We start from the raw sequence: 23493 nt of genomic DNA, 5'->3' as shown, positions 1-23493 counted from the left end.
ACCGAGAGCCAGCAGCAGATCACCTAGTGGCTTGGACAATCATAGATAACAAAGGTCTACGGGTCTATATCTTACCAACAGACGCAGCAAACATGAAAAAAATAAACAAAAAAGTCACGCTAAAAATATCAATAACGAAAATAAATAAATGAGGTGTTCATTTGATTTCAATGTCCTGACGATATAGACTTTGTACGTACACGTATTAATAACGCTTAGATTTTCTTTGTTACTACGATAACAGAATGTACTACACATTGAGTGCTGCGTTCTTAGCTTTGTGTCAACAGATGTATCAGTACAGTTTTGTTTACATCTGTATTTTGTTAGCTCTATTTACGACTGTATTCTGTTAACTTTGTCTACTGCTGAATTGTTAGCTTTGCGTCTACAGCTGTATCTCGTAAGTTCAATGTCTACAGCTGTATTCATACAGCTTCGTGTTTCGTCTGGGGTATACATGAATCATGTTGGATTTAACAGTCATCAGGTGAGGCCATTAGACCTGAACCCGTAAGATACATGTTAACATATGCACAGTACAGAACACAGTACAGAAACAGCTGTACTGTACTGCAGAAGAGCAGAGTTATGACCAGACCTGTCCTCATCTCGCGAGAACCACACAACATGCATCACGTAACAGCCTGGTTATCCAGCTACATAACAGCTCACCCATGTGACAGGAGAATGATGTACTGTCTCAAAATGATCATCCAAAAATACGCGAACGATTTTCCAAAGTCAAAAGATTGAGAGCGATGAAAATTCAGCGCAGCTCGGAACAATTGGCCAGCTAATCGAATCAGGTCTACAAGAAATATATATAAAAACGAGACAATATGATTTCATATACCTGTGTCAATTTGCTGGCGGAGGAACCATAGGGATCAGAGTGTGTCGTGCGGCTAGCGGAGGAATACACGCGCCATAGGATCAGATCATGGCGGCTCACAGTGTCGCACTCTGCTTGCCAATGCTACCGTGACCTTGCGACCCCTGACTATATCCTACCAGTCCAATAAAACCCGAGGTAAAGATCACCAACCCTACGACCAATAACCACTGGCGCAACAAACAGTAATGAGGCATATAACCCAGTAAGCTAAACTCTACAAGAAATATAACACATGAAGTTCCATACCCACGTAAACCTAATTAGTCTACCAAAATATTACTCGAACCACCAACCACCTCCATTCACCAGCCAACCATCAAACCTTGAAAATCGTCAGACCAAACCCTCGCCAAGCAGTAGCTGGGTATGGCAGCTGCCCAGCACCCCCAAGCAACCCTGGCCAAGGAGAGACACACCTACTTCATGATGGTGAAGATGACGCCCTCTCTCTCTGTGTGTGTGTGTGTGTGTGTGTGTGTGTGTGTGTGTTCCAGTTTGTCTGTTTATCGGTCGGTCTGTGTCGCGGTCTTCCTTCCTCCATTGATTCAAGTGCCGATACAATGATGACCCGGCCGATACCTTCAACCTGAGAGCCGATATCATGATTCTCGTCTTGCCGGTGCTGCGGGGGAGGTGTGAGGGAGGAAGGTGGGTTGATGGGTGTGAAGGCTGGTGAGGTGGGAGGGACGGAGGACGGAGGAAGGGTTGATGATGACGGTGGCAATACAGAGCTGGTGGGGAATCACGGGCGAGGGGTAGGAGGTTCTCCAGGCGTAATGGTTCACCTACGAAGACACTCAGTCTTCGATTCCAGTCTAAAAGGCCTGGAAACCCGTCGGCTTCACCCCCTCATGGCAAACCTGCAGCCCACACGTCATCGAACTCCCCCACGCCCTGGCCGCCCCGGGTACCTCCACCCACACAGACTCTGTCGACAATGCCAGCGCCAATAGGCTGATGAGTGCGGCGGCGTTGGGCGTGATCGTCGTCATCAGCGGGTCTGCCCTACCATACGACCCAACACCTTGTCCACTGGGGAAAGGAGGAGAATGGTGAGGGGGGGGGGGGGGCGCGCAACCCTCCTCCACCCTAGAATACAAATGGAAGGGGTCAGACACGCCGGTGTCCCGGCAACACTTGTGAACACTCCCGGTACCTTTGTGCAGGGCAGGCAACGGAATCGCAATGACTGGAGAACCACTATGTCATCTACTGGCCTCGCCAGCATACCTGAGGATGCATGCAGGGAGTCTCCGTAGCGCAGTGGCTAGCGTCGCGACCCACCAATCTAACGGGGGGGGCAAGCTCGAATCATGGACAGGGACAGTCGGCTCACAGTCAACCCAGCGGTTCATCCTTCCCTTTGGGGGTTGGTCGATAAATACCTGACGTAAGCCATGGTATGTATACATGTGTGGATATACATAAGGTTACGACATGGTACATATATACAAGGTTAAGATTCGGGGCAACACGACTGTAAATCTGTCCTCGTAACACAATTAGTAATCAGGGTTGAGTGTCTTCGCGCTGTGGACATACCAACATTAGCAGTTCTACGAGAGAGTAACAGCCGTGCTCAGTCAGGGCACAATGTACAAGGATATGGTAAAACTGTCGACTTACTGCGAGAAACGTCAACTGTATACCGTTCTCAATAACAACCGGGAGTGGATCAGCCACACTCTTACTCCGCCAAGTATCATATGACGGAGAGCACCGCACGATCTGCTGCAACCCTGCTGATCCCCTTCCCCTGCCTGGACACAGGTGCGAGCAAGTCCTTTTCAACTCGCCTTGAGAGTGTGTGTTCACATGCCACACTTAAGGCAGAACCCTCACATGCCACACTTAAGGCAGAACCAAGAGCAGCTGGTGAGTGAAGTCATCATCATCATCACCATCTTTCAATAGGTGATCGCTAGCGCCGCAGGTCTCTGTCGTCATCCTATTCATCAGCTCAACCACAGCTTCGTCAGGTCCGAGAGGGATTGAGCAGCCACCGGTGGCCCGCCACCAGAGGGAACCTTGAGGTATCTGCATAAAATGATCCAATGAACGCCACTAAATCTTGCCCCACTCGCCAGTTGTGGACATGGGACGGCCTCCAGCTGCTACACTTGAGCTGTCCGAGTTGCCAAGCTGGGGAAAAGTTGTCTTACGAGTCTGCTGGAGAGGACGATAACCATTCACGCCAAGATGGCTCCCTCAACCTCTCCAGTGATTCTCCTCTAAATACGTCTCTTTGTCGGCTCCTTACCTTCATAATGAGGGGCCTGTAGAGCGACACCTCGCTAACAGCAGCCGGCTTGCACGAGAGGCACTGAGGGAGGGAGGGCATCCCATCCTTCCCCAGTCACCCCCGGCGGCACTGAGGGTCAACCCATCCTCCCCCAGTCACCCCAGTGCCCCTACTACTTTTGCACACTTCAACCTGTCTCACGAGCCAACAGAGGACTGACTGACTGTTGTGACCGCCTCCCATGGCGGCCACCTCTCTATAGCAGCTACATGTCTACAGCGGACATCTCAGACGATGTGAGGCACCTGACTAAACCGGTCATCTCGCTTTAATAAGCCACTGTTTAGAGTGACCACCCATCTATATCAGCCAGCTGTCCAGAGCGGTTACCTCTTTATGACAGCGACCTCTATGGATGTCCCGTTATGAGATACCAGTGTCAGGGTTCGCGACCTCGTAACACACACACACCACCCGCTCCACACATCCAGCCAGATGTACTCCTCAGACCAACCCACCACACTCTACTCCACTACACGCGACCACAGTGGACGATGACCCCGTCCAGTAAAGGCAAGGAGCAGAGCAACAAACTGGAGACCATGTTGCTCGTCAACCACGAGGAGGATGGTGGGAGGTAACATGGCTTACCCTCCCCTGCCGCCCGCCCCCTCACCACGTCTTAAAATTTGGACTGGAATACTAGAAACTGAACCTCAGTCCACAGATAACATTCTTGACTCCCCACCCCCTCCTCTCTCTCCCTTATCTCTCTCTCTCTCTCTCTCTCTCTCTCTCTCTCTCTCTCTCTCTCTCTCTCTCTCTCTCTCTCTCTCTCTCTCTCTCTCTCTCTCCCCAATCCCCTCCACTTACCCTCCCACGACCCAAACAAAAGACCTAAATTGGAAACCTGATTTTATTTTCTTTATCTGGAGATGTAGATCAGGCCATTAGGGCGTCGGATCCCCGGGCCAGCCAGGCTATAGCCACTACGGGATCTGATTCCATTATCACGCGCGAATCCCGGCCCGGCCCGGCCTGACGCTCCGCTCCGTGTGGACCGCAGGCGGCACGGGTAGTGCCTGCTGACACCACTGTGTGTGTGTGAGAGAGAGAGAGAGAGAGAGAGAGAGAGAGAGAGAGATAGAGAGAGAGAGAGAGAGAGAGAGAGACAGATGGGGCACAATGAATGTATAAACTCCATCCACGTACAGTATATAAGTAGGTAATCACACACACACACACACACACACACACACACACACACACACACACCATCGGTCGTCAGTGACGTACCGACAACAGTTCCTAAATATGTGAGGTAGTTATGAAGCTCGTGGCTCATGTCTACGTCCTCAAGACTCAGGTTACACATGACGTGAGTCCCGTGTGTGCTCACGTTGCGGATCCGTGAGTCACGGTAAACAAGCGGTGGTGGTGGTGGGTCGTGACGACCTGAAAGACAAAGTCAGTGACGACCTTTTACGATCTCAATTAACGAATGACACACTGCATAACCCGGATCGTGTGGATAACGTAATGAAGATCGTGTTCATCATCATTAGCTAAATAGGTAATTACTGCAGCTGTCGGGCCGATGGTCGGCTTAATTGATGGGGGAGATGTGGGCTGGAAGGGTTGGACGGGGGAAGGGCTCTGGGAGTGGGAAAGAGAGGGCAATTGACGTAAACTCTGGCCTCATCATCAACTACCTGGTGATGATACAACCTCCAGGGAAAAAATAATTAGAAATTATTAATCACGATGAAAATAAGACACGCTGGAGTTATGAAATAACTGAGAGAATTTGGCAGGGGCTGCCTCATGGCCAGGTGTGAGGGTGTGAGGATATTCCTCATAAGTTCAGCTGAGAGGTGATGTGGTTGGCGTCAGAAACACGCGTAACGAAAGGTGATGATGAATGGTGGCCATGTGACGACCTGACTGGTCCTGGAGGCTGACCACTGAGGCATGAGTGTTCACTGGTCCTGGAGGCTGAACACTGAGGCATGAGTGTTCACTGGTCCTGGAGGCTGAACACTGAGGCATGAGTGTTCACTGGTCCTGGAGGCTGAACACTGGGGCATGAGTGTTCACTGGTCCTGGAGGCTGAACACTGGGGCATGAGTGTTCACTGGTCAAAATCTTACATTCCAGAGAAGAAGGATTAACGACATGGTCAGCTGCTTGCGTGAGTCTTGTGTTGCTGACCTCTGACCCTTGACCCTGGCTGAACCGAGGGAAGGGCCACTCACACACGTCACAGTTGTTAAGTCTGGTGACGTGATGCGTACCAGCGACTGGGGCCCAGACCAGTGGTGAGGACACCTCACTCTGCACACACACCACACACACACACATGCTAACAACACTGAATCCATCACAGCTGTTCGCCTTCCATCTCTGACACGCAAGACAAGAATGGATACACATATTATGTGTAAGTTACCGAAAAAAAAAGGAATAGGATTATGTGTTATAAATATACCCTCCCTCTCGCATCTCCACACACTTCGGTCACAGCTTTCGACCTTACGAACCACAAGGGAATTATAATTAGGCTGCCATCAACCCCGGCAATGGCGGGGTAGTCTTATTCAATGGCTTCCAGACTTCCTCAAGTGAGCGTCCTCAGCTGTGCAGCTTCCAGGGATCATCCCCGCACCACTACGCCCCTTCCCTGCAGCATCCTTGTTCTCACCCACGACGCACAGAAGGATACAACTGCTCGACACGATTCTGCCGCTCTGACATCGGCAGGAACATCAGCTCTCGCAACTACAGCCACCTCACCGAAAAACACACTCACCCGGTCGCAAAAAAGGTACAGCTGGCCAGCGCCAGGCCAGACGCCCAGCTAAGCTGGGAGGACCACGCCAGTGCCATACTTACGTCCTCCAGCCCTCGTCTGGACGTGCATGGTCGACTCAACACACCTGGACTCGACTCATCGACACATGACTTCCAATAAACTGTAAAGATAAGAGAGATAAGAAATTCCTGTAACCACGTCAAGACCAGCAGAGCATGGACAGGACGGAGGCTGGTGGACAGACGATAGTAGAAAGGATAGAGAGAAGAGAGAGGGAGGGAGACATGAGGGAGATAAGGAGGCGAAGATGAGAGGTAAAGAAGATGGAGAGAGGGTCGGTAAAGCCTAAGGAGAGGATGTAGTCAAGGAGGTGAATAAGGAGGAGAGATGTGATTGTTGTAGATGAGTGATGCGGGCGGTGGTGGGCGGCCCAGCAGCCGCCCGCATCACTCAACACCTCACAGGGACCGACCCTCCCGCCCACACACAACAAATCTTGCCCACACCCGCACTAACCTGTCACTCCGCCTCACAAACCCTGCCACTCACACGCCCCCTCACCACTCACAAGCCCGTCACACTCTCATAACACATCCACCGGATCTCTGGTCATTAGTGCGTCTATAAGTCATCTGACAAAGTGAAATACGTAAAACTGGTTTGCCTTATTTCACCATGGATGGGCTCCGCTCTGGGGATCTTTCAAAGGAACTTCTTGAAATACGCTCAGTAATGAGGCGCATTATTAAGTGGAGGAGGTGGATGGTGCTGGGTGGAGGCGGAACGTACGGAGGGTACAGTGCTGGCTGGATGTGGTTCTAAGATATCAAAGGTTTCATTACCACCTGAGTGTGTACTACATAAGGTGGAGGGAACAACATGGTGTTGGAGGGAACAACATGGTGCTGAAGGGAACAACATGGTGCTGGAGGGAACAACATGGTGCTGCAGGGAACAACATGGTGCTGCAGGGAACAACATGGTGCTGGAGGGAACAACATGGTGTTGGAGGGAACAACATGGTGCTGGAGGGAACAACATGGTGCTGCAGGGAACAACATGGTGCTGCAGGGAACAACATGGTGCTGGAGGGAACAACATGGTGCTGCAGGGAACAACATGGTGCTGGAGGGAACAACATGGCAGTGGAGGGAACCAGGAGCTGGTAGAGCATGTGGGTGTGGACTACACTCCAACCCTCCTGACCCTGCCAACGATCAGGTCAAGTGTAGGACGGTAACTAGAGGGAGACCTGAGGGAGACCACACAACACACACACAGCGACTCGCCAGGTCCGCCACGCCTCACACCTACTACCACGCCACCCACACCCAGTTGTAACACCGCCCACCACCCACAGTGCTACCCACCCACGCAGGCATCACCACCCACAGTGGTACCTAGTCAAGCCCTGCTGCAGTAAGGCCGGGGAGGCCCGACCTTCCCTGCGGCCCTGTCTGCCGGCTGGAGGGGAGACCCAACACGCCAAGCTCATCACCATCATCTGTCCCTCCCCTGCCACCACCACCACCACCATCACTACCATGATCTACCCCTTCCTGCCACCATCACCATAATCTGTCCCTCCCCTGCCACCACCATCTACCCCTTCCTGCCACCATCATCATCATCCGCCCCTCCCCTGCCACCACCACCACCATCTTCTGTCCCCTCCACTGCCACCACCAGCCCTCCTGGCCACACCCTACTCCAGATGACCCTATCATCATCGCTCGCGACCCTAACATGAGATAAGACACATGAACACTGGTGTAAGGTAGTGTCAGAGGCAAGTATTGCCAGGGGTGCAACGCTGCAACATGATGGTAGTTGGCTGCAACACTCGTATAATGATCTATTTACCTGTTGTAATCACAATGGGATTTTTCAAATGTTTTTTTAAACATAAGTAGTGGCGGAGGGACCTGTCAGGTGTCATATGGCTGCTCCTCTTGTTATCTGTGTGTGTGTGTGTGTGTGTGTGTGTGTGTGTGTGTGTGTGTCTATACTGCACCGCTCATCCCTGAGCACGACGCGTCGGTACGACACCTAAGCACGGCGGCACGACTCTTGTAAACCAAGCTACAACCCTCGGGTAAGTTGGTTTGGCCTTTGATCTCTTCAAGGTCAAGTCAAAGGTCACGCCATACCAAAAACTCAAGGGTCGTACCGTCGGGTTCAAGAGACTGACACACACACACATACACACAAACACACACACACATCTAGAAGTGCGCAGTAGAAGGCGTTGATGGGCACCTGGCCCCCTCATCACCCGCCTCTTCACCATTTAACCACTATCTGCACCACCCCACCACACCACATGTTAATCATCATCTAACACTGCTGGGAACACTAGGTTAAAAACAACGCTTGGTGATCTGTTTGGTCTCTGACCTGACCCACCACTACCACCATATTGTCCTTTGGAAAGATACAGATCAAGACAATGAAAACGGGCGTCTGGGAGAACTGAACCAAATCACGTACGTACTAACACTCGAGTCAGTCGACACGTAAATGAAGAAACGGAGCAGAACCTTGATGACTGAGAGGAGGAGGAGGAGGAGGAGGAAGAGGGGAAGAAGAAGAAGAAGAAGAAGAAGAAGAAGAAGAAGAAGAAGAAGAAGAAGAAGAAGAAGAAGAAGAAGAGGAAATACAGGAAGAGGAGGAAAAGGATGAAGAAAAAGAAAAAAAAGGAGAATTCTCTCTCTCTCTCTCTCTCTCTCTCTCTCTACACACACACACACACACACACACATACACGCACATACACACACACACACACACACACACACACACACACACAAAAGATTCGGGCGATGACACTAAACTGAATAAATTAGAAAAAAACCTGAGGAAATTAAATGAAGAAAAAATATATATATAAGAAAAATAGTAATGAAGAGTGGGATGGTTGGGCCATAAAGTTTAATGAGCGAGGCCTGAGGTGCCTCACCAAGTCCCAAGTCCCTCTAAATGAGGCTTTTATGAAGTCCCAGAGTTAAGGGACGACCACAGCCACGACCACAGCGACCACGAGGACCATGACCATGTCCACGACCACCACTAAAAGGGTCATCATCACAACGACCCATTACGACCGCGAAGACCACCACCACCATGACTACGTCGACCACGACGACCACCACCATGACTACGACGACCACGACGACCACCACCATGACTACGACGACCACGACGACCACCACCATGACTACGACGACCACGACCACCACCACGGAAGGACTGGCAGGGCGACAGGTCACTGGTGCGGGTCACATGTAAACCACACCTTGACCCTCAACGACCTGACCCTTCCAGTACCTCTGGACTGCCGTCTTCATGGCTGACCCTCCCACTCCGTCTCCTGACGCGCGTCTCCAGTACCTCCATGACCTCCTCCCGCACACGATCAGCCTTCCACTGGCCTCCACCTCCACCTGGTTCCCTCTTACCACCGACCTCCTCGCCACATCCACACCAGGCATGACCACGGGGTGAAGCTGGCGTCATTCCAGCAGTGAACAACATCAGCTGAGCAAACTGCGATACACCAGTGTAGGGCAGGAGGGCGGAGAAGGCTTGGGTCACAGGCGTGACCTGGTGTGACCTAGGTTGACCCCTCCTACATCCTAGTGGGAAGGGGATGTCCTCCTGCCTTGCCTCATCCTGCTCCATACTGTCCTACTTACTGCAGTCTGGCCTGAGGCTTATATCTCCACACTCGTCAGGTCACAAGAGAGATACCAAACACTTCGAACAATTTCAGTCAGCGACGTGACACGGCCTGTGTCCCATCAGCCACTGAAGTAGGTGTCATTACCAGCATGGCAGGCGACAGCCTTGCATCATCATGTTACACGTCGCTAACACGAGACGTTTTATTTCTAATATTCCTTACCCTGTTCCAGTGTGTGTGTTTGTGTGTGTGTGTGTGTGTGTGTGTGTGTGTGTGTGTGTGTGTGTGTGTGTAATTCCTGCTTGATTATCATTTTCTATTCCGGAGAGAAAGTATTTTCCACTCAGCGTTGCCCCCGTTTTCTACACTTTGAACATCATGTTTCCTAACCTTTCGTAAAAACATACACACGCCCCAGCCTATGTCTATACACCAGGTACGAACAGTTGGGTTGATTCTGAGCCGGGTACCCTGTCCAGGTTTCGAACCCTGGGCCCGCTGGAGCGGTGGATCGCAGTGATGACCGTAGTACGAATACGTTACGACCATGTGTGTGTGTGTGTGTGTGTGTGTGTGTGCAAAGCGTCTACACACACACACACACACACACACACACACACACACACAGTCAGTCAGCTGGGGCTGCCAGCGACCAGGTTCTTCACTAGCAATTAAGTAATATGACAAGAGAAGTGACTCGCAGCTGACCTCGTCCAATTATATCAAGGGCGACACTAACGACCTCTGTAGACGGCGCCAGATTAGGCGATTATGGCACAAATGGGGCGATTATAGTACGGAGTGACGTTCACGGGACTAATGGGTGCTGGGGATCAGGGAGGGAGACACACATACACATCAACATAAGAACATGAGGGAAACTGTAATAGGCATTTGAGCAAATTCAGACAAGTTTCTATTTTCACCCTAATTATCACCATTCCATGTCTGACACCTTCTAGTGTTTCTAGGCTTATGGTATTTACTCGCTAACTCTTTACCCTCATCTACATCTGTCTCTAAACCAATGGTTTCCTACATCTTTCTAAATCTAAATTCATCTAAGTCAAAAACCGTCGGTGCGATGCTATCTTGACTAATACTCAGCTTATGAGCTTTGTCAATACGACTTTATAAAATGTAACACATCTCCTCTCGGTCGACTGGGGGTCGTCCCGGGGCTGTGCCCCCCCAGCCCTGCTCCTCCTCCAAACCTGTTTGGCGCACAAGCTGCACTTCTCTACGATCCCAGTTCGACTCCTTCATAATCCCCTTTGGCTCTCCTGAAATCCCTTCCTTCACCCGTCTCTTTAACTCCCTCTACGGAATTCCTTAAGTAAAAGCCTAAACTTACAAACGCCCATATATATATATATATATATATATATATATATATATATATATATATATATATATATATATATTATTTCCTCTCTGATCGATTCTAAAATTTAGAATTTGAAATCATGGTTGGAGATGTTGGAGATTAGAGTGAATGTTGGAGAGACATCCGGTGCCGTGACGTCATCATGTCTCGCAAAAACACTCTCCAAAAATGTTGAAAAAAAAAATATTTATATATATATATATATATATATATATATATATATATATATATATATATATATATATATATATATATATATATATATCTGTATAAAGTTTCTCAGTAAATGTTTCCAGTGGGAATCTCCAGCACCCCTGCATGACTGCCCGAGGCGACTCTTACCACTGGGGACGGAACACATGAAAAGGCCATTAAGTGTATCTAGATATCTGGTCCAGACCAGGGCGTTATTACTTACAGGGAATACCCACCAGCCAGCCGGCGGCACATGAGATAGTTAAGCAATCAGAGCAATCCTCATCCTTTACATTAATCTATTATATATAATGACTTGATAACATACGTCTGTATAATCCCTCACTATGACTCCTCACCAAACCACTACAATCCCATCACCACTACAATCCCATCACCAGTACAATCCCTTCACCAGTACAATCCCTTCACCAGTACAATCCCATCACCAGTACAATCCCTTCACCAGTACAATCCCATCACCAGTACAATCCCTTCACCAGTACAATCCCTTCACCAGTACAATCCCATCACCAGTACAATCCCATCACCAGTACAATCCCATCACCAGTACAATCCCTTCACCAGTACAATCCCATCACCAGTACAATCCCTTCACCAGTACGGTTTCACCATCACCCATGTGGCGTCCATAGTTCCACTGCAGCTACACCCTTCGTCATACCTCGCCCACTGCACCAGTACATGCACACAGCATACCTCCACCTGCTCTCATTAACATCCATCCTGGGGTAAAAAGCCAAACATCCTGGCCTTTGGAAAAAAGCAGCCGAGCAGGTACCGGGCAGCCTCTGCCCGCCAAGTGTTGCCAGAACAGCGCGCGCCCCACCGACAACCTGCCCACAGGAAGATGTCAAACCCCCTTCTGTAAGTGGTGATGGGGTGGATGTCATCTCCTCCCTCTCTAACTGGTGATGGGGTGAACGTGTCCCCTTTCTTTAAGTGGTGATGTGATAAATGTCTGCCTCCCCTCTTTAAGTGGTGGTGGGGATCAAGACAAGATTAGATGAAGCTACACAGAAGAAAAAAAAAAAGAAGACATTTGTAATGTGTAAAGATACATGATATCAAGTTTACTGAAATGTGTGAGTGGTTGGTGGAATATGTCTCTGGGACCTTCTTAATACACTAGATATACGGCATATGTATAGCGTAGCTTGGGGTGTTGTTGGTTTCAGTATACCCCAGATATACAGTGTATGTGAGTGTAGCTCCCTAACAACCCCAAACGAACAGCATCGACACAACAAGCAAAGATCCTCTCTTACAATCCCACCTCAACATGCTCGGCACTTAGCTCTATTCACTCGACCTCACCCATCCAAACCAACCCATAACTAAACACCAACCCAACACAGGAAAGCTTACCCTTACTTCACATTTCTGCAACCTGTACTATCAGATCCCCTCACCCCCAGCAAACACAACACTGAACAAAACATATACACACACCGAAATGACTAGACAACCACTAAACATCTACAATTCCCAGCATAAGTCTTAAACACCATCCATCCAGATATACACACCTACCTGAAACTACACTCCCGAGACAGATAAGAGTTACACTTTCCCATCTGCGTTCTGTACGCCACCCACATCTGCAACGTTATATCACAAGACCCGTCATACCGAGGATACAACACCCACACTGAAGACACGGAACACAAACATACATACAGCACTCCCTCACCTAAGGACCCGCCCAGTGGACGTGTATGGCTTCCCGAACGCTGCGGGAGCTCCAGAGAAGTGGGTATGTGGAGCAGGCGGGTAAAGGTTTCCCCCGCCATGCTGGGCGTGTGTGTGTGTGTGTGTGTGTGTGTGTGTGTGTGTGTGTGTGTGTGTGTGTGTGTGTGTGTGTGTGTGTGTGTGATGTGTATAGGTCTACACAGAGCGAGCTAAGCCAGGCTAGGAAATGTTCACAGACATACAGGTTGTGTTCACCTCTGAGCCTCCAAGCTTCCAGTAACCCTTGTGCTTTATGTCTCTGTTGCAGTCCAGGTCTTGGGTACGTCTGTGGTTTACGTCCTACTTGCCTCTTAATACCTGCCATATGTTCTGTGTTTCCCATCTGGGCGCCCCACCCACACACTCAACGCACACCACATTATAACAGACGTAACCATAAACGTACCTTCAAGGAAGGCACTGCACTAGAGTGTTGCAAGCAGAGGGGCACCCAGTGTGTGCACACTAAGTGTGAATGTACCCAGTGTGAGCACAATAAGCCTTAATGCTCCCACTGTGAGCACACTAAGCCGGGACGCAGGCATTGTTAGCGCAACCAACATGAAGTCGTTAACTTAACACCTCAGACTGTATGATCCCTAACCACCATGCAACATCATGGAGGTATATAAGCATACTCATAATAAATGTTCAACTACCATGCAACATCATGGAGGTATTATCATCGTTAATATATCTTCAAACACACGTGAGAGTATGAGGAGAGATCAGGGAGGACATATCTTTGCAAAACACTTCAAATCCAATATAACCTCCACTCTGGCTGGTGAGGTACGGTGTAGTGATGATGAGCCACACTCGAGTGTGGCGGGTGTGTGTGTGTGTGTGTGTGTGTGTGTGTGTGTGTGTGTGTGTGTGTGTGTGTGTGTGTGTGTGTGTCTGTCTGTCTGTGTGTGTGTGTGTGTGTGTGTGTGTGGTTACACGGCTTTAGGGACAGTTCTACATTCTTACTTGTCTCGCCTTCACACGCACAGTTCGTTTCAAGATCATCTTGGCTACGTTAAAACTGATGTAGTCACTGACACACACACACACACACACACACACACACACACACACACACACACACACACATAGAGGAGCCTGCAGTGATCAAGTCCCCACACCTGAAGTAAGACTACCGTAGTCACTGCCACACACACACGAACCTGCAGTGACGAACGACCCATGTTTACAGCAAGACTAATGTTGCCACTGCCACACACACACACACGAGTCTACATCACCAGCTCACTTACAAATCATTATACCTCAGAGGTCTTCATCCGTTTCATCATCCAGATAAAAGCATGTCAATGATAATATTATCATCATAATTATCATTATCATGTCCAGTGGTAGGTGGAGGCATGTACAGAGCGTACATTGCGTACATCAACACAGGAGGGTGACAGATGGACCCAAGCGGGGTGACGTACCCGGTCAGGTGAGGACTGAAACTCATGGCACTGGTACGAAAAATATAACCAAGGTAACACAACAGAAACACACACAACAGAGCATCAGGATTACATTATTACGAGGAGGGACAACACGGTAGTCCACCTCACGTCTGCTCTACCTGAGTGGTGGCCGTGGTGATCACCTCCTCTCTACTCGGGCCGTGACGCGTGACGAAGCCGTCTTAAAACATTACGTTACCGCAGGAAGCGGTGCTCTCTCCCCACGCCATCCTGGGGCTTACTGTGTCATATAATTTGACCAAGTGTGGTGTACTGTCATGGGTAAGGGTTGGGGAGGCTGGGAGGCCTAGCCATGCAAACATTCTATGTAGGTATAGGTATGTATATATAGAGAAGATATGAGAGTTAGAAGATAAGGACAGAATAAGACTCAGGATTGAGGAAGGTGAGTTATGAGCTGGCGGGGCAGGGGGGAGGCTGTAAGGCGTACAATATCTCTTAACTTTATACCCGCTGGCGGGGAGACGGCCGCCCTACCTCACCCACCGACTGTGTTGATGGGGAGGGGCGGGCGCCATGCAGGGAGGGAAGGGGGAGGGAAAGGGGCATGGTCGAGGTAGGGGGTAAGTGACGTTGCGTAACCTTACGACCAACTTACCTCCATCACACCCACCCACATAGAGGGTCCTCCTCCATCACACCCACCCACACTGGGGGTCCACCTCCTCACATCCACCCACGCTCAGGGTTCCATCTCCTCACACCCACCCACGATCAGGGTTCCACCTCCTCACACCCACCTACATAGAGTGTCCTCCTCCATCACACCCACCCACAGTGAGGGTCCTCCTCCATCACACCCATCCACATAGAGGGTCCTCCTCCATCACACCCACCCACAGTGAGGGTCCTCCTCCATCACACCCACCCACAGTGAGGGTCCTCCTCCATCACACCCACCCACAGTGAGGGTCCTCCTCCATCACACCCATCCACATAGAGGGTCCTCCTCCATCACACCCAGCCACGTAAGGGACCCTCCTCCATCACACGTAGGGGTCCTCCTCCATCACATGCACCTTGGGGGCCCTCCTCCATCACACCCACCTCGAGGGATCATCCTTCATCACACCCAGCAAGAACGGGGCGTCCTCCTCCACTAGGAAGCCCCTGGGTGAGTGGTAAGGTCAGGAGTGCCCCGTCGGCCGCGTCCCCACATGTGTGACCAGCACAAGAGGCAACACCGAGAGCTCGCCGGGTGAGGAGGACGGTGAGGGTGGCCACCTCGGGCCATCGTCACCACTGATGGCCACTGTGGTACCAGGCAGGGTGGGTGGGTGGTGAGGGTACGTGGGAGACATGCCAGTGACCTGATTACCGTCAATATATGGAGAGGAGAGACATGCACACCGGCCTGAAATACAGACATAACCCAACTGAACAGCACGCATCAGGAAGTGTCCCAGAGAAACATACATCTCCTCCTCCGTCGACTTCCTGACGTGGCTCCCCTGAGTGGATCACTGACATTCCCCCCACCCCCTCACCCGGCGACCTGCCTCCCAACTCCTCTCTGAAATCAGGGGGTGTTGGCCAAGTGCTGAAGTGTGAAGGGAGGGGAAGGGGATGGGAAGGGGGGAAAGTGACAGATAAGGCCCTACCGCCCATTTACTGTCCGGGGCTGGCCATCTGTCTCGGCGGCAACAGCCGTCTCCCTTGTCTCGTGCCTCGGCCGGGGCATCCATGATGCCTGGGAGACTAAACCAGGGAAGGCGAGGGGCTCTCCCTGACTCCCTCCCTCACTTATCTCTCCCCCTGACTTGTCCCCTCCCTCATTAGCATGGCACCCGGGTCTACTTCTGGTCCTGACTGGTCCCCTTGATGGCCATTACTGATTTGTATTATGTGATGGACGTGCCTGGGGTTGGTCTGTGTTGGACGTGCCTGGGGTTGGTCTGTGTTGGACGTGCCTGGGGTTGGTCTGTGTGGGACGTGCCTCGGGGTTGGTCTGCCATCAGTACGCACAATCATTACACAACACAGACACGATCCCATACTGAAGTTCATTGCCAATACAATCACGGTGATAATTAGTCAACGATCATCTTGCTGACGTATAAAGGAGGGAGAGAGAGAGAGAGAGAGAGAGAGAGAGAGAGAGAGAGAGAGAGAGAGAGAGAGAGAGAGAGAGAGAGAGAGAGAGAGAGAGAGAGAGAGCAAGCAAGCACCCAGCGTTGGAGGAAACTGTCTCTCCCCAGCACTGGCGAGGTAAGATTCCAGTAACTTTCTCCTCGTCCAAAACCACTTCACCCCCAGACACCCTGGGGTGGCCCCCTGTATACATCAGGCGGGGAAGTAGATTCCTCCCCTACACACTAAGATATAGCGAGGAGGTGAGCCAACAGCGAGCAGCCTCTGTCATCGGCCCGTCACAACCAACACCAATATTGTTCTCTCATCGTCAGACGCTTTACCGAGATCATGAACCGTGCATGGGTCAGCGACCCGTCCATCTGGTCCACGTCCGCTGTGGCGACGATACCTGCAGCTCTCCCGTGTGTGTGTGTGTGTGTGTGTGTGTGTGTGTGTGTGTGTGTGTGTGTGTGTGTGTGTGTGTGCGGTTCTATATGTAAACATAAGAAATAACTCGGCAAATGCTACCAGGCTTAGACAAGGCAGGAGACATATACGAAGTGCCTTCACGGCTACATACAACGCGGAGCGACACTCCTACAGGAGGTCGTGTCCTAACAGTCCCATGTGTCGGCAGCAGCAGACGGGCTCTCTACCCCTGCTGGCAAGGCATCTGCCCAGGATGGGTCGTGCGTACCTTATGTACACACACACACACACACCTTAAGCCCTGAACACGACGGTACGATCCTTGAAGAAAAGACAGTGCGATCCTTGAACATGGCTATACTACCCGTGAGCACAACGGTACGATTCCTTAGCACAATGGTACAATCCCTTAGCACGACGGTACGATCCCCTAGCACGACGGTACGATCCTAGGGTTGTAGAGTACCTTTTCACGAGATCACAAGCACCAAGTCAAATGCTAGGCTATCATACCTCAAGGATTGTACCGTTGTGCTCAGAGCTCGTACCGTTGTCCTTAAGGATCGTACCGTTGTGCTCAGAGCTCGTACCGTTGTCCTTAAGGATCGTACCGCAGTACTGATTCAACAGACGCACCGCCGTGCTCAGCTTTGAGTGGCCGCCCGTCTACTACCTGCCCCCGGCGAGGCACGTACATCCTAGGATGAATAAGGCACACGCCGCATTACACTACTTTTAACAAGGTGTCGCTGGGATCAACCAGGCGCCTCCGGGGGGGTGGGGGACAGGAGGAACCTAAGATTTTCCCAGGATGAACAAAGACATCCATCACTGTACCGCGCGAAAATTGTGGGTCAGTTCTGTTTGCAGAGGACTTTCCGTTCGGTGTTCAGAGGACGTTTATAATACATAAATATACACACACATTCAGCCAACGCAGCCATGAAAATAGAAATAATTATGCTGGATGTTGTCAGTGCTAATTAGTGGTACAGAAGTTTTGGCCCGGGGGAGGGAGGGAGAGAGGGAGAGGCTGGTGGGGTGAGGTTGGGCGGTGTTGGGGTTGTGGCAACAGTGGTAGTCAGTCGTCGGCCGACCTTGGTCCGGCGGTCAAGGTGGCAGACACCTGGACCCAGCACGCACACACACACACACACACACACACACACACACACACGTAACTTCGGAGTATGAACACTGGTATGGAGGCACACTCGAGTCAACTGTTATGCAGACGACTCGCTTACTGTGGGCAGACATGAGGGTGGCGGCGTCCGCTACACTGGCCAGTACGACCTGCCTGCCTGCCTGCCTGCCCGCCACATGCCCGTGCTCCCCCCACACACAAAAAGCAGGTAGCCCGCCCCTGGTGGTGAACGAACAACACACAACACATTCCTGTGTGTCCGGCCCACAACACTGGCCTCTCTCTCTTGTTGCTGCTCGGGCGGACGCAACATCAACCCCCCCCCCCTTGCCCTTCCCGGCCTCTCCCCTGCATACTGGATGTCAGCACCTTCATCTGTCAGTCCAGGCGCGCGCCTGACACCGTCAGCATAACAAGCTGGCCGCGGTGCACCTCCTCCATTGGTAATTATGTGAGCACATTACATCTGACTCAAGGTACGCACGACAACACTGCTCGAGACTGATGTGTACATATGTACGTGTGTGTGTGTGTGTGTGTGTGTGTGTGTGTGTGTGTGTGTGTGTGTGTGTGTGTGTACTAGAGGGAGAGACTGATTTCATTTTTTGCCGCAACAGCTGCGAATTCATCGGGCGCTTCCACCCAACCTGCGGGCGACCGAGATAAAGAGGAGACAGAGTGCTCGCCGAGGTGTTCAGGACAGAGTGGGCCTCTGTGAGTGAGTCACATTCCAGGTTACATGATAACTCCACTGTTCACGAGGACTGGCCAACGATGAATGAATCACATCTCGACTTACGTGGCATGGCACTCTCTGCAAAGGCTCAGCAACAAGGGCTGCATTATATAACAGGGCGTATAACATGTATCTTAGAGTCGTGTTGCTCAGTCTCTTAACCTTTCATAAATACCAAGCCTCGACCTTATACTTATTGTACCCCAGCTTTACGCCAGGTACCCACTTATCGCCCAGGCTCATACGGAAGATGAACAGCTGGGTTGGTTGTGAGCCGGATACCACGTCCGAGACCCAAACTCTGGTACCGTTAGACTGGTGGATCACAGCGCCACCCAAAACACAGGGCAGCGATGTCTATCTTTCTGTGTCACAAAACACGAGTGCAGGAAGACACAACACTTGCCCTTGACAACACTCTGGTGGAACCTGATCTAGAATACGCTATTCAGTTACGGTCGTGAAATAATAACAGAAAAATGATAGAGTTCTGACATAACTGAGGATAACAACAACCTCTCGTTAGATAAGGATATTATGCCATGAATAACGCAATGAAATTAATGTTAAGACGACGCAATACAACCACTGACGGAAGTGTGCTCAACTGTGGAGTTATAAAACCCTGGAATAAATTGCCATCAAATGTGAGCACTGGAACGAACTGCTATCAAAGGTGTACTCTCGAAAGCAGTGCCTAGTGTACTCTCTACAGCAGTGTCTTGTGTACTATGTACAGAAGTGTCTAGTGCACAGCCTAGTGTACTCTACAGCAGTGCCCAATGTGCCCCCCTATGTTAGTCTACTAGACTATGAGGAGGAGTTCCTGGGGTCAGTGTCTTAGAATGTCTAGTGTGTCGGGCACAGTGTCGGGTGCGTATCGAATTCAAGTGAACTTTCCAAGTAACGTGTCAAGTGGAAGGTCTGGTGCAGCGTCCCTACCGGAGTGTCAGGTACATACAGTGCTGACCACACCACAGTACCAGCCACAAGCCGTCAACTCTCACAGTATATTTGGCGATGGACGAATTATCGTTTCGAGAGCCACTCATCCATGGCGTGTGTGTGTGTGTGTGTGTGTGTGTGTGTGTGTGTGTGTGTGTGTGTGTGTGTGTGTGTGTTTGAGGACACAGGAGGCCACCTGTGTACAACGACCACTGTTATAAAATTCCAGGAAACAAGTTGGAGCAGAGGGCCTTCAACCTTACGGACACCAGACAATACGGAGCGTCACCAGAACAAGCTGCGTCTCACAGGTTAAGATAATAGTGTGACAAGGGACGACTAAACTCACAAAAACCCAGTAAACCAAACAAACCTGTTTGGCGCTATGTAAATGACGTCCAGATGGTAATATAAACAGCTGAGAACGATCCTTTAAAACCCGTTCCTCCTTGTCAGGGCGGAGTCAGGCAGCTGGAGCCGGGCCAGGCTGAGGAATTTGATGAAACTGAGACACTGGTTCATAAGTTCTGTATGTAAATTAGGGAAGCTCCCAGCGAGCTCGCAGAATAGCTCAGACGCCGAAGATTTTCACTCTACCTACGTCACTATACGCCACCAGCTCACCACGACGGGTGTCGTCACCACACCTGACACACATCATCATCATAACTACAGTTATCATCACTACTTAACTACCACGTCAACATGGTAACACCGGGGCCTCGCTCACCACACCCAGCACCAGGTCTGGCACCACTACAACACCGCCACATACACCATCACACACACACACACACACACACACACACACACACACACACACACCATGACTGAACAACACCACCACCATCGTAATGTCCAAATCAATAGACATTTTAAGGGCGTTCGCCCATGAAGTCTCCCTCCGCCGTACCAGCCATGAGGACTCTGGTGTATAGTGCAGGAGACCCAAGTTTCCCGGTGGCTCAACGCTGGAGCCTATCCACACCCCCTCCCACCCGGGAGTCGTAAGGTGTTGATGAGGTGCGACTCACCGAGGCTCATCACCCTCTGGAGCCTACCCACACATCTGCCGGTACTGAGAGGCTAAATGCTCCGGTGAAGCGAGACACTACATCTCAGACGACTCTCTCTTACTTAAGGGTCACACTCGCAGTACACAGGTGGTGAAGGTGTCAGTGGACGGCCGTGACAACACTCGCAAGCTGCCAGCACTCGCCCTGTAACCACTTACAGGCTGCCACCCCTCCCCTGTAACCACGTACAGGCTGCTGCCACTCCCCTGTAACCACGTACAGGCTGCCGCCACTCCCCTGTAACCACTTACAGGCTGCCACCACTCGCCTCAAGTTTCCCATTATCACATTCCCCCTTGCACTCCACTATCTGAGGCGACTCAGGTTTTGAAAAAAGTTTCATACTCTCCCTCTTATCTCTTGCGAACGCTCATCCTGACCTACGGCCTCCAGCATCTGACGGGGTCAAGCGGCGTCGGAGGCAGGCGCCTCCTCGCCTCTGCCAGGCTCAGCCCCTGAGCAAGACAGTGCCAACCCTTGGGTGTGATGACGTGACCTTTGGTCTGGCCTTAGAGGGCCACGTCAGTGCACTGGCCATCATACCCGAGGGTCGTAATCTCGTACTCAAGGGTCGTATCATCGACTTAGAAGGGTTAGGGTACCAGCAGGCAGCTGTAGCTGGTCGTCTGCAGTAAGGAAGAACGACGTGACTACCACATAAACAGAAGATTCTTGAGGGAACTTTACCGTTATGGGATAATGAGTCTGTTCGTTCAGGCGTCCTCTGAATCCCGAACCTTCTGAAAAAAGAAGAGCTTTACCACCTCTCTATTAACTAGTCTTGTATTACGTCCCTTACAAGTAAGTGTCTTACCTCTCACGAATCATCTCTTGTGAACCACTGTTCGTGCGTCCTGTGAACCCATCTCTTCATCAACCCTGAGAGGCTCTTCTTATAACTGTTTAAAAATCTTCTTCATACTGTCTTCGAGGTTATAACCATGGCTACCGTGATGCTTTATTCAAACCTGCTTCAGAGTTGTGTTCATACCTCTTCTGAAGCACTGCTCGCAACTCTTGAGACAAAACATCTTCAAGGCTCGTTTGAGACTCTGATCGAAGCCTCCAATGAGGCTTTAATCACATGTGTTATGCAGCAGCTGATGCTGTACCACACAGGCCCTCCCTCCAACCCCGTGTTTGTCCTCACGAAACTGAACCACCTGACATGTGAACTCCAGAACAACAGCTTCATCTAATCGCTTCCTCAAGTGTAACTTTAAACTTGACATAACGAACAGCAATAAAATACATCTCCACACTGCTTCAGTACTTACTCGCAACATCTACACTCCTCTGGGATGTATTCTAACAGCAAACTCCTGACCTGGCATTAAATTCTGACCTCATGGAACAGCACCGCCTCGAGAATTCTTATATCTCACCACTGGGAGGTCTGCTTCGCTATTCAAACATTACCATCTTCCAATATACTCAATCTCCATCTATCATTTATACATAATACTGCCCTCAACGCATGCACTTTCCATCTAAGAGTTTATACAATAGGGGCAATTTATATATATATATATATATATATATATATATATATATATATATATATATATATATATATATATATATATATATATATAGTTTGTTTTCTTTCCCTACAACAATACTAGTACAAAATCTGATTTATATCTTCGCCTCTAGGGCGAGAGAGTCCTAAATTATGGAACTAAAGTATATTTCTCTCCACGATAAAATTGAGATTCAGGCAGAGGAGGTCTCCCCCCCTCCCCCAGGGTTATGTAAACAGGCGCCAACGTGAGGAGGAGGAGGAGGAGGAGGTCCCCCCCCCCCTCCATCAACCCCCGGGGCCACCAGCTGATTGTCGTCAAGTCTCAAAAAGTTTTCGAATTGGCGTTTAAGAACGTTCTCCAAATCTCAAAGATTTGTGTATTTCTTTCAAATCTCCTCGACCGTAATATTCAAATGTCGGCAAATAACAAGGGACAAATCTTCAAGGTTTTAAGTAAAGAAAAATAGAGGAATAAATCTTCGAGTCTTCTGTATTATTTTATAATAAAACCCCCAAGAGGTCGGGCCAGGCCTGGCCCAGGGCGGGCTCGTCCAGAGAAAACGCGGGAAATTTAATCTAAACTCCCGCCAAAGGCGACGGTTCGGGAGCGCCTGACCTGGCCTGGGAATACAAATGGCGGCGCCAGTTAAGCCATTCTCCTAACTACACCAACTCCATCAGGCGATATCCCACACCACCACCAGACTCACGCTCTGGGAGGCTCCCAGTACTAGGCCAGGGCACAGGCGTTCCAACTCAGCCCCAGATTCAGGACAATATACACGAAAAGAAAATCGCCTTTTTACGAATCAGAAACTGAAAAGTCCGTTGATTTGTGAGTGTTTAATCATTACAGACTCGAATATTCTCATAACCCAAATCAATAAGCTACAAATCTAAATCCGTCACAGTAAATCTTGGAAAAGAAAACTACGTGTGAGAGATGATGTATATTCTGAAAGAGGAGATCAAGCGAGGCGAATCTGATGGACTTCAATGAGAGCAATATGCAAGACGAGATGGTATGTGGCAGAGCTTATGTTCGTGCCTTGGATACCGTTACCCTCCTGAACAATGAAGATGAGATCTAGACGTCCCATCTGGGGTGTA

The 23493-nt window shown here is 50.3% G+C and overlaps 1 protein-coding gene across 2 annotated transcripts in view; it reads right to left on the bottom strand.

Annotated features, from left to right (window-relative positions):
• The window catches only part of dally (division abnormally delayed protein), a 396480-nt gene that overhangs the window by 32692 nt on the left and 340295 nt on the right, over positions 1-23493 (bottom strand). The gene's annotated exons all lie outside the window — the stretch shown is intronic.

Source organism: Panulirus ornatus, chromosome 15 (assembly GCF_036320965.1).
Source record: "Panulirus ornatus isolate Po-2019 chromosome 15, ASM3632096v1, whole genome shotgun sequence".
In the NCBI taxonomy this organism is placed as follows: Eukaryota; Metazoa; Arthropoda; class Malacostraca; order Decapoda; family Palinuridae; genus Panulirus; species Panulirus ornatus.
Note: the sequence above shows the minus strand (reverse complement) of the source record. Positions and strands in the feature narration are given on the sequence as shown.